Below are 17,035 nucleotides of genomic sequence, written 5' to 3'. Positions count from 1 at the left end.
ACATGCCACCATTATAAACAGATATGCATAATTACAGAAAAACATATTTCTGATCAAACCTTTACCATGCAGCAACACAACGGTTACATACTTCGGGAAAGGTGGGAAAGGAGGCTGGTCCTACCTTACACAAAGAGATGGCGGAGCACTGCCTGTCCAACTGCAGTTTCTTTGTTGGTATCTTCAGTCAGGCAGTAGTGTTTCGCGAAAGTATGGAGAGTGCTCCACGTGGCAGCTCTGCATATGTCTTTCAAGGCCACCCCTGCGTGGAATGCTGTTGACGCCGCCCTTCCTCTGGTGGAGTGCGCAGACGGCGGTCTAGTTAAAGGGTCGCCTTTCAACTGATGACAGTGGGTAATGCAGGACGATACCCAGCGTGCCAGGCTTTGTTTGGATATATGTTGGCCCTTGGTACGGCCAGAGAAAGAAATGAATAGCCGGTTTGAGGAGCGGAACTCCTTGGTTCTTTGCAAGTAAAACTTCAACACCCTAGAAACGTCTAGAGAGTGTAATGTCCTTTCCGCTTCCGAAGCGTGATTATGGAAGAAGGTTGGTAAAACAATGCGCTCAGTGAACGACATCTCCGAAAGTACCTTGGGGAGGAACTTCGGGTGAGGCCTTAAAATGACGCGGTCCTTCTGGAACAAGGTAAATGGAGGTTCCGAAGACAAGGCTTGCAACTCACTGATCCTTCTGGCCGATGTGATGGCTACCAGGAAGGATGTCTTCCAGGACAAGAATTTCATATCGCATCTATGTATGGGCTCGAAGGGAGGTTGCATGAGGGCTGTTAAGACGGTGTTGAGGCTCCAGTCCGGAACTGGTGTAGGTGTAGGCGGATAAGTACGCATCAGCCCTTTCAGGAAGATCTTGATCGCTGGTAAGGAGAGTAAGGCTTGCGTCTCCGCGGTTACTGTGTAGGCCGCTATGGCTGACAGATGGACCTTGATAGAGGACAGTGAGAGCCCTGACTTAGCCAGGTGCAACAAGTAAGGCAGAATTTGATCAACCGAGGCCGTGAGGGGATCGATCGCAGAGGTCTCGCACCATTTGAAAAACCTGGTCCATTTTCTGGTGTAGGTGAGTTGCGTGGACGGGGCTCTAGCGGCCCTGATGATATCCCAGCATTCTGATGGTAACTTTAGGTGCATTAGTTTACGCTGCTCAGGAACCATGCTTTGAGGGACAGGCTCCTCGGGTCGTGGTGGAGGACCTTGCGGTTCTGTTGTGTCAGTAGATATTGATGTGATTTGAGACGAATCGGGGTTTTGCAGGATAGATGTCTCAGCGTCGGGTACCAGACTTGCCGTGCCCAATCGGGTGCAATAAGAATCAAGGAACAATCCTGTTCTTTCACCCTGCGAAGTACCCTCAACATGAGGGGAATGGGTGGGAAGGCGTAGAGGAGCTTCCCCGACCAATCCACTGAGAACGCGTCTCCCAGCGATTGGTGCTCGGGGTATCTTGACGCAAATCTCTTGCATTTTTTGTTGTTCCTGGTGGCGAAAAGGTCGATCTGCAGATGGCCCCATAAGGCAAATATCCGTCGGGTTTCTCTGTCGTCCAACTCCCACTCGTGTGACGCTGTGTATTCTCTGCTTAATCTGTCCGCTAGGACATGGTCTACTCCTGGAAGGTGCTCTGCCCTGATCTGTATCCCGTAGCGCAAGGCCCATGCCCATAGCTGTTGGGCTTCTTGCGACAGAATCTGAGACCTTGTGCCTCCCTGCTTGTTTGTATAGTGCATGGAGGTCGTGTTGTCTGTCTGGACCGTAAGAACTTGACCAGCTATAACCGGTAGGAAGGCTTTCAGCGCCAACCTTACGGCCCTGAGCTCCAACACGTTGATGTGGAGCTGGGACTCTTGTGCCGACCAAGATCCCTTGGTTTGGAGGTCCGCAAGATGAGCGCCGCAGCCTGATAAGGAAGCGTCCGTCCGCAGCAGGAGGGTCGATGTCGGTGCTTGAAACGGCATTCCCTGTAGAAGATTCCTCGGAACGTTCCACCATCGAAGGGCCTTGTGCAACGTCGATGGAATCTGGACAATGTCTTCCCAGCATCCGAAAGCTTGTTTCCATTGGTGGCCCAGAGCTTCCTGAACCGGCCTCATGCGAAGCCTGCAGTTCGGTATGAGGAATATGCATGATGACATAATGCCCAATAGGGATTTGTAAGAGCGTACAGATGTTGTCTCTTTCTGTAGGAAGTTCGAAGTTGAGCGTAGAATCGCTGCTATTCTCTCTGTGGATGGTCTCACTCTGGGAATGCTGGAGTCGAGCTCGGCTCCCAGGAAGAGAGCTACCTTGCTGGGAACGAGGCAGGACTTCGTCTGGTTGATGGAGAAACCTAACTCTTTTAGAAGGTTGACCGTCCTCGACACTGCCGAACGAGCCTTTGCAGCTGAACTTGCCTTTATCAGCCAATCGTCCAGGTATGGAAAAACATCCGTTCCTGCTCTCCTGAGACTTGCCGCTACCGGTGCCAGGCACTTCGTGAAAACTCTTGGCGCCGATTTTAGACCGAACGGAAGCACATGAAACTGAAAGTGGTGCCCTCCCACTGTGAACCTGAGGAACTGCCTGTGTGCTGGATGGATCGGAATGTGGAAGTATGCATCCTCCAAGTCTAAAGTGGCCAAGAAGTCGTGCTTGTTTAACCAAGGTAGCACCCCTTGTAGAGCTACCATCTTGAAAGTTATGCGCTTGATGAACTTGTTGAGAGCCCTCAGGTCCAAGATGGGCCTCCATTGACCGTTTTTCTTTCTGACGAGGAAAAATCGGGAGTAGAAACCTTTTCCCCTCTGAGAATAGGGTACTGGCTCTACTGCTGCCTTCTGGAGCAGTTTTTGCACTTCGGACATGACCTGTCTTAGCATATGCACTCTGCGGGGAGTTGGAGGCAGGGAAGGAGGTTGGTCCAGAAATTCCAAGGTGTGACCCTTTTGGATCACCTGTAACACCCATTTGTCCGATGTAATTGACCGCCAGCGCTGGAAAAACTGGCTCACCCTTCCCCCCACCGGGGCGTGGCGAAGGGGGGGGGGGAGATTGGTCGTCAGTTCTGCTTGCCTTGCGACTTCCCTTGGGCGGAGCCACGTCTGCCTCTATGGGCGTATCTGTTGGATGACTGATATTTGTTGGCTTGGTACGTGCCGCCTTGTGCTTTTTGACCATAGGAGGAACGACTGTATCCCCTGAACTTGGAAGATGAACCTCTAAAGGGACGAAAAGACCGATGGTCCTTACTTTTGTCCTTTAAAGAACTGATGGCTCTGGCTGTGTCAGTGTCTGTCTTGATTGCCTTCAAATGATCATCTATCTTTTTCCCAAAGAGATCTTGGCCGTCAAATGGCATGTCTAGTATCTGCGCCTGAACTTCAGGTCTAAAGTTAGTAGCCTTCATCCAGGCCTGCCTTCTGAGCACTGTGCCGTGCGCCATCTGTCTGAAGCCTGATTCGGCCACATCAACTGCTGCGTCGATCATGTGATCCGATGTTGCTTCACCATCCGCGATTATGGATTTTGCCTCCTCCTGGAGCTCCGGTGGTAATTGTTTCGCCAAGTTAGACATGCGGAGCCAAAGCTCGCGATCGAATCTTGCGGTCATGGCCAGTGCATTACCCGCTCTGATTGTAAGTGATGCAGAAGATGATACTTTCCTGCCCATGGCTTCCAATTTACGTCCGTCCTTATCCGGTGGGGCCGACAACGGTGAGGAGGGCTTGGCGAGTTTCTTTCTGGCCGCCACTGTAATCACTGAGTCCGGTTTCGTATGACCCCTTAAACAAAGCGGTGCCGAATCCGGAGCTTTATATTTCTTTTCTGGCCTGGACACCAACGCCGGAGTCGATAAGGGCGTAGATAGGACCTTGGATCCGGAATCCCATATGGTATCGAGGAGGGGAATTGTGGTCACTGTCCTCCTTCGTTTGTCCCTGTGCTCGTAGAGCACTGATTGCCTTTCCTCCGAAGAAACCTGAATTTTAAACAGTTCTGCGGCTTTACCTATTATGGTGCGGAAAGAGACGAGATCATCCGGTGGTGAGGCCTTGCCCGGCGAGTCTCTCCTCCTGGGCTTCTCGACGACGTAGTCATCCCAATCGTCTGGCTCCTGAGTAATTTCTCCTTCTTCTGGTTCCGAAAATTCACCAAAAGGATCCTCCTGCCAGTCTGATACCGAGATGGTGGACGGTACCATGGTGGGATCTACGTCCGGAGATCGCGGTCTGTGCGATGACTGTGGTGATGGGACTCTTGTAGGTGAAGCACTGTGGGTGCTGCTCCTCGGTCTTCGAGCAGGTGATCTCATCCGTTTTTGCGGTCTACTCCTGTAAGGAGAGCAACCCGATGTGCCTGGAATCGGGGATGACTCTCTTGGAATGGGATTAATCGGAATTTGCTTCTCCCTTTGCCGTTTGTAAAATTCTTCTACAATCCTCTGCACGGATAACATGAGCACCGGGTCATGAGGATATTCGGATTCTCCCGTGGACGGGTGCCAAGGAGGGCTGTATTGCTTCGGTAAGGGACCGATGGACTCTTCCACCACTTCCGCATCGGAGAATTCTTCCTGAAGAATTATATCCGGAAATTCTGCCATGTGCCCCAAAGGTGAAAATTGCTGTACCAGAGGCTCAGTTACAGTATTCTTCTCAATGATATTGCTTGTAATGACAGGAGCTTCAAGAGTGAGAGGCAGTAATTCCTCTTTAACTGCCGAAATTTGCGGTGCCTCTGAAGGCATTATGGATGATGTTATCCTCGTCGACGACTGAGATTTTCCCGTCGACGAGGGCTTCGCTGTCGACTGAGCTTTTCCCGTCGACGACAGAGATTGTCCCGTCGACGGAGGCTTCGCTGTCGACTGAGCTTTTCCCGTCGACGACTGAGATTTTCCCGTCGACGAGGGCTTCGCTGTCGACTGAGCTTTTCCCGTCGACGACAGAGATTGTCCCGTCGACGGAGGCTTCGCTGTCGACTGAGCTTTTCCCGTCGACGACTGAGATTTTCCCGTTGACGAGGGATTCGTCGTCGACGACTGACCTTTTCCCGTCGACGAGGGCTTCCTTGACGAATGTGGAGTGTGTTCCGTGGACGACTGCGTCATGGAGGAATGCTTCGTGGACGAGTGGTGTTTCTTGCTCGTCGACGATTGCTTCGCGGTCGACATGTCCGATGACGATGATCTAACTGTCGACGATGTCTTAAGCGTCGTCGTCGTCGATGCTGGTTTCGTCGACGGTATGGCCGATGACGGGCCTTTACCTTTCCCATCATTCGTGGGCGGTTTACCCGCCGACAACTGCCCCCCCCCCCCGTTTTTTGCAAACTCCTCCTTACCTCTGGAGGCAGATTTTGCTGACTTTTTCTGGCTTGATAGGTCAACTGGAGGCAGAAAGGGTATCAATTCCAGCTTCCTCTTTTTGGATTTGGGAGAGGAACTCCTTTCCACTGAAGAGGCCCTTCTCTTTGAAGTTTGCCTCTCAGATGGAATGCTGGATTGGACAGGAGCTGTTCTGACAGACTCTTCGTCCGAAGATTGATCCCTGAATTCCAGGTATATAAGGAGTCTTCTATGCCTGTCATGAAGGGACTTAGTGGAAAAGGTTTTACAAATCTCGCATTTTTTAATGTAATGTGGGTACAGACAATAAATGCAATGCTCGTGGGGGTCCTTGTAGTAAACCAATTTCTTCTTGCACCTCGTGCAGTCCCTGAACAGGGAAGGCTTCCTGACAGCCTGAGGTGCCTCCATTTCTGAAGAGAAGTTCAGTCGACGATTTTGAGAGGAAAACAACAAGTTTTGCCACCAAGGTTAATTGGAAAGAAAGCCCCTAAGAAGGGGAACAAGATGGAATATATTTTACAAATATATTCCACCCAAAAGTAGAAAGAATTTGAGAAAGCTCAGAGAGCTTGAGGATTCCCTGTGTCTGATAGACTGCGGTGAAAAATCTGAAGATGGCTGCCGAGGGCGGATCTTAAGCCCTGCCACCTCATTGGCTGGGGCCATAAAGGACCAAAGTGAGGTGGAGGGACTACACAATGAAGTGGCTCATAGGCTATAATGGGCTATGTACATGCACTGCTAGGTGGCAGTGTATATATATAAATATATATATTAAAAAAAAAAATTATTATTATTTAATTTATCACCGAGGATTCCCAGTCTGACGACGGGGAATATTCAAGCATCTGAATCTATGAAAGATCCAATGCTGGAGAACTGGTAGAGCTGACTGTCCACCTTGAAGCGCAAGAATCTCCTGTGTGCTGGGAACATGGAAATATGAAAATAGGCATCTTTCATGTGCAATGTTGCCATGTAATCTCCCCTTTTTAGGAGGGGGATTACCTCTTGGAGCGTAGTCATGTGACATTTTTGGGGCTTGACATACTTGTTTGCAGGGCGTAAGTCTAATACTGGGCGCATGGTGAAATATTTTTTTGGCACAAGGAAGTAAGTTGAATAAATACCCTGTTTACCTGGTTGCCCGGGGCGAGTTCTATCGTGTCCTTTGCGAGAAGATTGACGATTTCCTCGAGGAGGATCTTTTGGTGGCCTAGGGAGTGTATTTTTTGTCGTGGAGGGTGGTTGCGGGGGCTCTCCAGCAGTTCGAAGCAGTATCCTGCGGACACTGTGGACAGCACCCATCTGTCCGAGGTGATCCCTTCCCATGCTTGGGTGAAGTTGGAAATATGCCCCCCTACTGGGGATGCATGGGAAGGGACCCTGAGCAGAGAGTCACTGTTTGGTGGGAGGCGTACCGTCTCTGCCTAGGCTGCCTCTCCCTCTACCATGGCCCCTCTTGTTATCTCTACCGTAACGTTGGGTACCTTGTTGGTTGTTACCCCACGATGTACCCTGCCCCTGTGAGAAATTGGACCGCCTCTGGGAATTTTGTCTGCGTGAGCGACGAAAATTATTATTCCCCCTTTGGTTCGTGGGTTTTTTAGTCAATTGTCCCAGGGACTTTAGGGTATCGTATTCATCCTTGGCAGTTTTGAGTGCCTCCTCTACTGCTTTGCCAAACAAGACATTTGGTTTCACCGGCATGTCGATAAGAGTAGCCTGGTTCTCGGGTTTAAAACCTGATGGTCTGAGCCAAGCGTGTCTCTTGATGACAGTGCTCTCTGCGATGAGATGGCCTGCATTATCTGCGGCGTCAAAGGTCGCCTTTAGAATGCACCCGGACACCGATCTACCCTCAGACGCAAGCTGGGCGAACTGGCCCTTTAGTAGTTCAGGTGCAGAGGCGATGAGGGCAGCTACCTGCTCCCACTGGTGGCAATTATAGCTTGCCAGAGAGTGGTGGTATTCGCGATTCTTGCCTGGTAAGCGGAAGTGGAGGCCACTTTCCTTCCGAGCCCATAAATCCTTTTGCTCTCCCTGTCTGGGGGAGCTTCAGATGATAGAGGTGTCCCCGCTCTTTTCCTAGTGGTAGTGACTACCAATTTATTTATTTTTAAATGTTTTTATTGGCATTTGGCATTTACGGTTATACACAGAACCATTACAATCATGTTTTGTGACAAAGCTTGCGTTACAAATCACTTATGCCATAGAGGGCATGGGTAGCATTAAACAACAAACAAACAACTAACAGTGGTAACAGTGACTGTCTTTTAGTCCTCTGAGTTATTGTGGTCCTTGATCCATAGTCGAACCCCAGCCCCTACTCCATTGGGCTCTGTCTGGGAGGGAGTGTGTGTGGGATGGATGCTTCAGTACATGGATTAAGCTGTTATACAAAGTGCGAGGGGTGGATTCAGAGGGGTTTGTAGCTTGTTGAGAAGATCATGTCTCTCAGAAGGGTCTTCCAGGCCTCCAGTGTGGTGCTTGAGTCTTCCCCACCCCGGTTGTTCCCTTCCTCCCAGGCTCTAGTTTCTGCTGCCGTCCATCTTTCCATCTCCTTGATCCAAGGTTCGTACCTGGGGCCTACTGGGGATTTCCAGGCCATGGCGATCGTTCTTTTTGTAAGCACACATGCTATGTCCATGAGCTTCACTAAGTGCTTGATTTTACTCAGCCTCGGGTAGGTGCCTAGGAGGCACTCTTTACGTGTCCATTCATATACCTCCAGGCCAGCTTTCCTACAGGTCTATTCAGCGGCGAACCAAAGTTTCTGAGACTTAGGGCAAGTCCAAACCATGTGGATCATGTCAGCATGGTCAGAGGGGCACCATGGGCATGTCGGGCTGACTATCATTGAAGGTGGATACTCTATGTGGGGACATGTAGGTCCTATAGAGGACAGTGAGTTGAATTAGCCTGAATCTAGCGTTCCTAGATACCTCCATCGGGTATGATAGGGCTCTCAACCATTCTCCCTCTGTGATTTCGGTCCCCAAGTCGGACTCCCATCTCTCCTTCAAACGTGCACGTCTTGGGTTGGGCCTGTCATTTATTTGGGTGTATAACCTTGATGTCGGTTTCCAACCATCACTAACACCATATATCTCCTGTACAAGGGCGTGTGTTTCAGGCTCCTCGGGCCACCCATTCCATTTCTCCTTGGCGATACGTTTCACCTTTTGATACCATAAGAATTGGCTCGGGGTGAGCCCGTCTTTCCCCTGCAGTGATTCAAAGTCTCTGAATAGCCCTTCATCGAACATATCTCCCCACGTATAGATGCCAAAGTTCTCCCATATCCTCATTATTGGTAAGTCGCCGGGGACTTTGCATACGTCTGCTAGGATGGGAATCTCAGGTGAGTATGGGTGCTGTAGCCCCAGCATAGAGCTAACCTTTTTCCATACCTGTCGACCCACCTGTACGATTATTGGCGGGTCAGGAGGCCCCATTCTGGTGTTCCATATTAGTTCTTTAGGATGCAAGGGTGAGGTTAGTTGGCAGAGAAGGTTCGTCTCGGCAAAGGGTTCGTCGCACAGCCACTTGGCAACATGGGATAATTGTGCCACTAGATAGTATCTTTGAAAATCGGGTAGCTGGATACCACCTGTGGAGTAGGGAAGTGTGAGGATGTTCAGTGTGAGCCTGTGCCTGGTTTGTCCCCAAAGAAAATCTCTGATTAAGGATTCCAGCTTCCTAAAGAAGGATGTGGGGAATGTAGTATGTTATAATGGTGAAGTAATAGAGGAATCTAGGTAATATTATCATTTTAGATATTGCAGCTCTGCCCATCACCGAAAGCGGTAGTTTCGACCAAAATTTGACGGATCTTCGTACCCCAGATAATGCGGCCTCAGTGTTGCACTCGTGGGTGGAGATTGGTATGTGCTTGATGGTAAGGCCCAGGTAGCGGAAGGCCTCCACTTGCCACTGAATCCCGATCTCAGGGAGTTCTTCTATGCTCCTTCCCCTGAGAGCAGCCAGAGGGAAGGCGCATGATTTCTGCCGACTGAACTTTATGCCTGAATATTTCGAAAAGTTATCCAGGATGTCTAGAGCTGTCGGGGCATTCTTCTGGGGGTCTCGAAGATATAAAAGAACATCATCTGCGTACAGGGAGATGATATTGTCTGTTCCACCGATGCTGATGCCCGCGTCAAAAAGCTGTTTCCTAAAATAAATTGCTACTGGTTCCAGACCCAGGATATATAACATTGGCGAGAGTGGGCATCCCTGTCTGGTCCCCCTCTGAAGAGCCCAGGCCCCTGACACCAAGCCCCCTGTCTTAACTCTTGCCACTGGGTTGTTATAGAGTACCTTGACCCATCGGATAAAGTGTTCGCCCAGTCCAAACTCTCTCAGGGTCTCAATCAGCCACTCCCAGAAAATTGAATCAAAGGCCTTAATGGCACCGAGCGAGAGAACCGCTAGGTCTTCTTTGCATTCCTCTGTTTGTGCCATTATGTGCTGGAGCCTTCTCAAGTTGGCTGTAGTGTTGCGTCCAGGGACAAAACCGCTCTGGTCTCCGTGTACCAGGGAACCTATCACCTTTGAGAGCCTCTTAGCCAATATGGTTGTTAGTATTTTGCTTCTGAACTATCGCCCACTAGTTCAGAAGCGCTAGTGGGCGATACGAGTCACATTTTTCAGATGGTTTGCCAGGCTTGAGCATTTGCACTATGAGGGATTCTCTCATAGTGCCTGGTAGCGTCCCAGTCTCGAATGCCTCCGCATAGACTTCATGCAGTATGGGAGACAGGATCTCCTCGTATGCCTTGTAAAACTCTGGGGTGAGGCTGTCGGTTCCAGGGTTCTTACTTGTGGAAAGGGATCTAATCGCCTCGGTAATGTCTTCGATCGTGATGTTCTCTCCCAGCATATTTTTTTGCTCCTGGTTCAGTTTAGGTAGGCCAACTTCTGCCAAGGTGTCTCTTATGTCTGCTTCGGGAATTTGGTCACTGTGGGCATACAGTTCCGCATAGAAATCGGAGAAAACATCATTTATTGCTTGTTGTGTTCTGTGGACTATGCCATTATCGTCTCTGATCGCCGTAAGGGCCCGCTTCGGGTGTTCCTTCCTGCACAGCCAGGCTAGTATCCTACCTGGTTTATCCGCTTCTTTATGAGCTTTCATAGTGCGAGTAGAGAAGTCAAATTTCGAGAGCCTATCCCATGCGGTTCTGCATTCTTCCCTGATCTCCCTCAGCTTGATTTCTGTCTCAATTGTGGCGGAGGAATTGTTTTCGAGGTGCCTGATCTTTTCCTCCTCGGCCTCTAGTTCCTTTCTCAATTGCTTCCTGATCCCACCTGCCTTGGCAATCACCTCTCCCCTCGTCACCACCTTCATTGTTTCCCAAAGAGTGCTCCATTTTTCAACTGATCCCTTATTAATCTCTATGTACTCTTCTAGTTTCTCGGCCAGGGACTCCCTGAATGCGGGGTCAGTTAATGTCTCCACTGGCATACGCCACGTTGGGATAGGGGGTCGGAGGGGGTCGCAGGCAGAGTTGTATTATTAGTGGGGAATGATCCGAAATTGATCTGCCCAGGTAATCTGCGGATTCGACCTGAGGGGTTAGCTCATCATTTATAAAGAGGTAATCTATCCTGGTGTGCAGGTTGTGGGGGGCCGAGTAGAATGAATAGGATCCATCAGCGGGGTGGAGGTCTCGCCAGATATCGACCAAATGCAAGTCCTCAATCGCTCTATGGAGGGCCAGGGCGGGGAGGTTATTGTGTATTCGTGGTGTGGTGGATCTGTCCATTTCCACATTCATGACGCAATTGAAATCGCCTCCCCACGGAAGGGTGTGGTCCCTATGGAGCATGACTTTGGCGCATAACCTCTTGAGGTAAGAAGGTATGCCATGTTGGGGGAAGTATGAGTTCATTATACATATTCGAGTGCTCTCCAGCATGCCCCACACCAGCAAGTACCTGCCTTCATTATCCGATTCTACCCCCAACTGTTGAAATGGTGTGTCTGGGCTCACCCATGTGTACACTCCTCTAGCGTATTTCGAGTAGGATGAGCCGTTACCTTTGCCCCCCCAGTAATTTAACTTATCTGCAGAGTCAGCAGAGAGGTGTGTTTCTTGTAGGAGGGCAACTGATACCTTCTTCCTCTTCAGGTAAGAGTGCATTCGATTTCTCCGCAGGTAGGACCCCATCCCTCTGACGTACCATGTGATTACCTTAAGTTTTGACGCCATTGCGTGGTTGTATTAATTGTCGAGGAGAGAGCTATGTCCTCTCTGCGGCTTGATCGTATGTTGTTGTGAGCCATGTCTAGTTCTGGTTGTGTAGAGTGGTCACCTCCAGTGTTTAGTATTGGGTTCATCTCAGTTTGGTTGAAGGTCCTCAGAGTTAGGGCAGTCAAAACAATAACAACTTGTGTAAAACAATTATAACTGGTGCACCCAGCAACTGACACAAAGGTGGAGTGCTCAGGTGCTCTTGCGCTGCCTGTCCCAATCCGGGTGTCTGGCGCCAGTAGGTGTGTGCTGGCAACTAGCCTGCACTGGTCTTTCGTGGGGTCGTGGTCTGTGTCCATGCGTGGGAGATCAGGTGAGCCCCGCAGTCATTTAGCTTCTCATACTGTAGTTTTGCTTCGGTGATGGTGGGGATTTCATGAGCTCTCGGGTATATTGTGGAGGGTGCAAGCACCTGTGTCGGGGCGTGCAGCCCTCATCCTTGACTACCTTCGTTAAGTTTCCCATGGGAGGATTCAATAGGGACCTCGGCCAGGTTATTGTGTTCCATCCACATGTTAGCCGCGGCTGGTGTCTCGAGAAATATTGCTCTTTCTTTATAAATTACCTTCAGTCTAGAGGGATAGAGCAGCATATATTTTAGGTTTAGTTTCCTTAGCCTGGCCTTGACTGGGACAAAAGAGTTCCTCGCTCTCTAAACCGACTGAGTGTAATCAGGGTATATGGTGATTTTTGAGTTGCCTCGCTCTATTTCTCCACCCTCCCTCGAGAATTTCAGGATCACCTCCTGGTCTCGGAAGTTGAGGACCTTCGCTATGATGGGGCGAGGGTAGGAGCCTGGGGGGGGGGGGTTTCTTCTGGAGCGATCTGTGAGCTCTCTCAATGGCGAAGCCCTGTGAGAGGTTTGCCACCCCGATCTCTTGTTGAATTAAGGATTCCACGAAGGCCGTCGGGCCAGCAGTCTCCGTCCCCTCCGGTACGCCCAGTATCCTAATGTTACTGCGTCTAGCACGGCCCTCAGCCTCCTCGGACCTCGCCTCCAGCAGGGATACCTTATGTTTGAGGTCTGCGACTTCAGATTTCAGGGCCGCCGAATCACTTGCCATGTCCTCCTGAGAGGACTCCACAATGGTGACACGTTCCGTTAGGTTGCGGGCATCTTGCCTTATCAGCTGGATGTCGGCTTTTACTTCGCCGATCTTCGTGTCTATGAATGATTTTAGGGCCTCAATCGCCCCCAGCAGCTGATTGTGTCTGGTGTCCGGGCTGTCCCGTGCTGTTGGGTCGTCTGGTGTGATCTGGGCAGTGGGGTGAGATTTCGACGTGACAAAAGGGTCTAAAGTGGCATTTTTGGCTTTGTTTCTTGCGGCGGCCATGGTGGATTGTCTTGGTCCTGGTTGACAGCACAGAGGTTCTCGAAGTCCCTGTCGGGGCAAGCAGCTGTGCTCGCCTTTTCCGGCTTGATTATGACACCACGTAGATGTGCAGGGCTACTAGGCTGTATGTGGTCCGGGATCCGGGCGCTCAGAGGATGTGGTCGCCCTGCTTTAGTAGTACAGGAGAAACTGAGGCCCACGTCACTCAGGGTGATATCATTGTCTGCATTACTGGTCCGATCCCCTGGTGTGGTGTGATGAGCTGAGGGGATGCAGGAGCAGGCAGGTCAGGGGGAGCGGCGCAGCGTGGCCTTTTAGTGTTGCTCGGGGTGGACAGGCGCGGTCCTGCAATCTGGTGAGTAAGTTGTCGGGCCCAGCCTGCGAGATATGACCCGGCCTGAGCAATGTGGTGAAATCTGTTCCCAAGAGAAGGATGGTCTCACCTGTAAGAATAATGATTCAGATGGATCAGGATGGGCCTGTTGCCTGTCCGCTTCACATGAGGCGAGCCAGCCGCCGGTCCCAGGTCGGGATGAGCAGGTCTGCACGGGCGGGAAGCTCCGCTCCCCGGGAAGTGGGAAATCCATCCTAGGTGCCCCCGGACCGGGGTCGTAGCAGGTGGTCCAGAGAGTCTAATGGTCCTGTCACAGTGGTCCCCCACCAGTCGCGCTCCAGCTCCGTTTGGCGTGGGAGCACCAGCACCAGGCACCCAGAGTGTGCGGAAGCCTCCGCTATGCCGTCACAAGGTCCCCAGCCGGTGTATCGATGGGGCCCACTGATCTGCCCCGCCGGCACCCCACACCCCCGGGCAGCAGAGAACGATGGGAGAGGTGTATGGGCGGCCGGGGTCAGGTTCCTTTGGGGTACGAACTCCTCGGCCCCTCTGGGACCGCTCTGGGATCGTCAGAGCGGCATGGCCGCCATCTTGGGTGCCTCCCAGGGGGTAGAGGGGGAGCCGGACCGGAGCGTCCCAGCGGGCCCCCGACCTCCGATTTTTGTCGGAACAAATCGCTGGGTGCAGCCAATCGCCTGATGTACGACTGCACCAAAGGATGGGTGATGTAGGTGAGTCTGTAACACCCGAAACAGGATGCGACTTCGTGGCTTGGCCAGATCTTGTGTGCCTCCCTCAGGGGACAACGGGGGCCGGGCCGAAGCGTCTCAGATGTTCCCCGTTCTCCGATTTTTGTCGGAAAAAGTTGTAGGGTGCAGCTAATCGCCTGATGTACAACTGCACCAAAGGATGGGTTATGTGGATGAATTTTCAGTACCCAAAGCAGGATCGGACTGCACGGCTCGGCCGGAGCTCAAGGGATCGACGTCCTTACACCCTGAACATCAGGCCACGCCCCGTAGTGACTACCAAAGAGTCAGGTTTAAGTTGGCCCCTAATATAAAGTGGGTTTGACTGGGCGGCCCTGAACAATTTTTCAATTCTGGGGTTCACAGCCCTAGTGAGATTAAGGGTGAGGAGGGAAGGGTCAATTCTGCGTTGGATGGACTTCAGAATTGGTATGGCTTGGGCAATGGGTTTCTTATCCCCCATGATCTCCTCTGCAAAGTCCCTCTCTTCCTGAGCCCCTTGATTGTCTATGTGAAAGTGCTCTGCAGCTCTAGCTAATATCTCATTCAGCAGAGGCTGATTATCCACAGGTGAGTCAGTGACCTGTGGCTATTTGTTAACAGGTGAGTCTAGATTATAGACCTCTGCCTCGTCTTCCTCCTCATCCTGGTCCTCGTCGTCTCCGTAACAATCAACCCCCGCTTGGTCATCCTGCATTTGTATGTCTGGGTCTTCAGCATACTGGTGGTAAGGTTGAATAGAGAATGGGTCTGAAATGGGGCCCTGAGCTGGAGTTTCCTTACAAGGTCTCTTACTAGGAGGCTGAGGGTCTTTGGATCCTGAAGGAGTAGAGTTGTAAGGGGTACTCGGATAGCTCAGGATTCTTTTCATATAAGTTAGATAAAGAAGACATTCTTCTCATCACCCTGTCAATGTCATCAGAGTTCCATTCCCTGGAACTGGGGATGACCACCTCCTGCTGAGGTTCCTCTCCTATTCCCATCTTATGTAGAGTGAGAGGGATAACTTTAGGCTTGGAGACAGGGTCAGGGGTTCTAGATTTAACCTTATCTGAAGACCCATTTTTGTCCTTGTGGACCTGGGGTGCAGAAGTTGTGTGTGACGACTTCTGTTGTTTGTCCCCTTTAGCTTGAGTAGAGGAGTGTTTCCCTGATGGTCTGGCTTTTTCTGAATCTTTAGACGCCTGGCGCTGAGATTCGGGGGTGTGTAGGCTAGCTCGAGACTCGGAGACAGGCGTGGAATGAGTTGCCGGAGTCGACACTAAGTGTGCTGCTTGGGGGTGGAGGTCGGTTTCGTCTTCTGACGACCATACCTCCGTGACTTTGGGGAGTGAGGCACTCTTGGCAACTGTGGATGGTTGCCGTGTGTCGTGAGGCGATCTCGATCTGGAACGCTCAGAGGACACTGACCTTGTGGACCGCTCTCTATGTGCCTCCTTCTTCCGAGCACTCGACACACGTGTCGAATCTCGGCTGGGGTTAGTGTGTTTAGGTGTAGTAGTTTGGGTAGCGCTCGTGTCGCTGGGTGTGTTCCCCATAACTGCCCTGCCGGACAATCCTCCGAGGTTGGAGACTAGTGCTTGGGTGTCTTTTGACGCCCCTGTGCCTTCGCCGTCCGAAACGGTGGCGTTGCTGCCATCACTGAAAGATCCCACCGCTTCCATGGCCTCGAGCTGCCTGGCGTGATGGGCCCAACGTTTAGTGGAGCGGTCCTTTAGTGTTTTAGCCTTAAAGAGCTTACACGCTCTGCGGTTAGCCTCGGGGTGGTCCCTTGGCAAACAGATTACAGGTGGTGTGTTTGTCAACCCAAGGGAACTTGCGGTTGCACTTGGGGCAAAATTTAAATGGAGTACTCTCCATATGTCACCTAATGGCAGCGTGCGAGTGTATGTAGGAAATAAAGCTAGTGTGATTATGTCCACCCCCCACTCTCCCTACTTGCAGTGCCGAGGCCAGAGGCCTTCCGAGGCCCAAAGTCTGTTGTGCAGTCTCGATGGTTGTTCGTTCTTCGGACCGGCATCGATCTTCGATCTCTCAACGTGGGATTGTAAGAACAGGGATTTTTAGATAAATTATGAATAAATGGCTGAAAGCCAGGGAACTCCACAACAATGCTTCCGACAAGTATGGCGGATAAAACAATCTGAGGGTCCTACACACGTGAGGGATCATGGTTACAGTGGACATCACACTACGGATAGTATTACTGGCACGCCCTAGGTCGACGCCCATTTTAGAGTTTCGAAAAACAAACTAATACCCCGCAGCTTCCACTAGATATTGGCCTATGCACAGCATGTGATCTAAGCAGATTCAACAAGCCTCAGAAATTATATATATATATATATATACATACACACATACACACACATATGAGATAAAGCTCAGATACAACATCTATGCACCTTTTACTCCAAGGGGAGGAAGGGTGGGCGCATGTGAATCTAAGCAGATACAAGCATCAGAAATACGATTACAGTGAGTAATGTATCCCTTCTAAGGCTTGTGGAATCTGCTTAGATCACATGCTATGCATAGATTAGCGAGCAGTGTTAGAAGAAGGTGGTGGGTTGTGAGAAGATCCAGCGGCAAATGGATGTTTTAGAACCGCTTGTCACACTTGTGTATCTGCTTTAGAATGAGTGTCAATGCAGTAGTGCTGAGTGAAAGTGTGTACTGAGGTCCATGTAGCTGCTTTGCAAATGGTGTCCAGAGGGACATTTGCAATAAAGGACAACGTAGCTCCTGTACCCCTTGTGGAGTGAGCTCTCGGCGTGAAAGGCAAGGTTTTGTTTGATAAAGAGTAACAGAGCTGTATGCATCCGACTATCCACCTGGAGATGGCATTCTTGGAAATGCAGTCTCCTTCTCTGCCTGGTGCTACGGAGACAAACGGTTGGGTCGGTTTTCCTGAGCGGTCTGGTCTTGTTTACATAATAAAGGACTACCCTTCTTCCATCTAGTGCATAGAGTTTTTTCTCAGCTGAGCTTGTTGGGTTCCGAAAGAAA

At 50.8% G+C, this 17,035-nt stretch overlaps 1 protein-coding gene across 3 annotated transcripts in view; it reads right to left on the bottom strand.

The window, feature by feature from the left end:
• CGN (cingulin) overlaps positions 1 to 17,035 on the bottom strand; it is a 2,193,661-nt gene that overhangs the window by 142,895 nt on the left and 2,033,731 nt on the right. The gene's annotated exons all lie outside the window — the stretch shown is intronic.

This window comes from Ambystoma mexicanum, chromosome 1p, assembly GCF_040938575.1.
Source record: "Ambystoma mexicanum isolate Mex_15411 chromosome 1p, UKY_AmexF1_1, whole genome shotgun sequence".
NCBI classification, from domain to species: domain Eukaryota; kingdom Metazoa; phylum Chordata; class Amphibia; order Caudata; family Ambystomatidae; genus Ambystoma; species Ambystoma mexicanum.
Note: the sequence above shows the minus strand (reverse complement) of the source record. Positions and strands in the feature narration are given on the sequence as shown.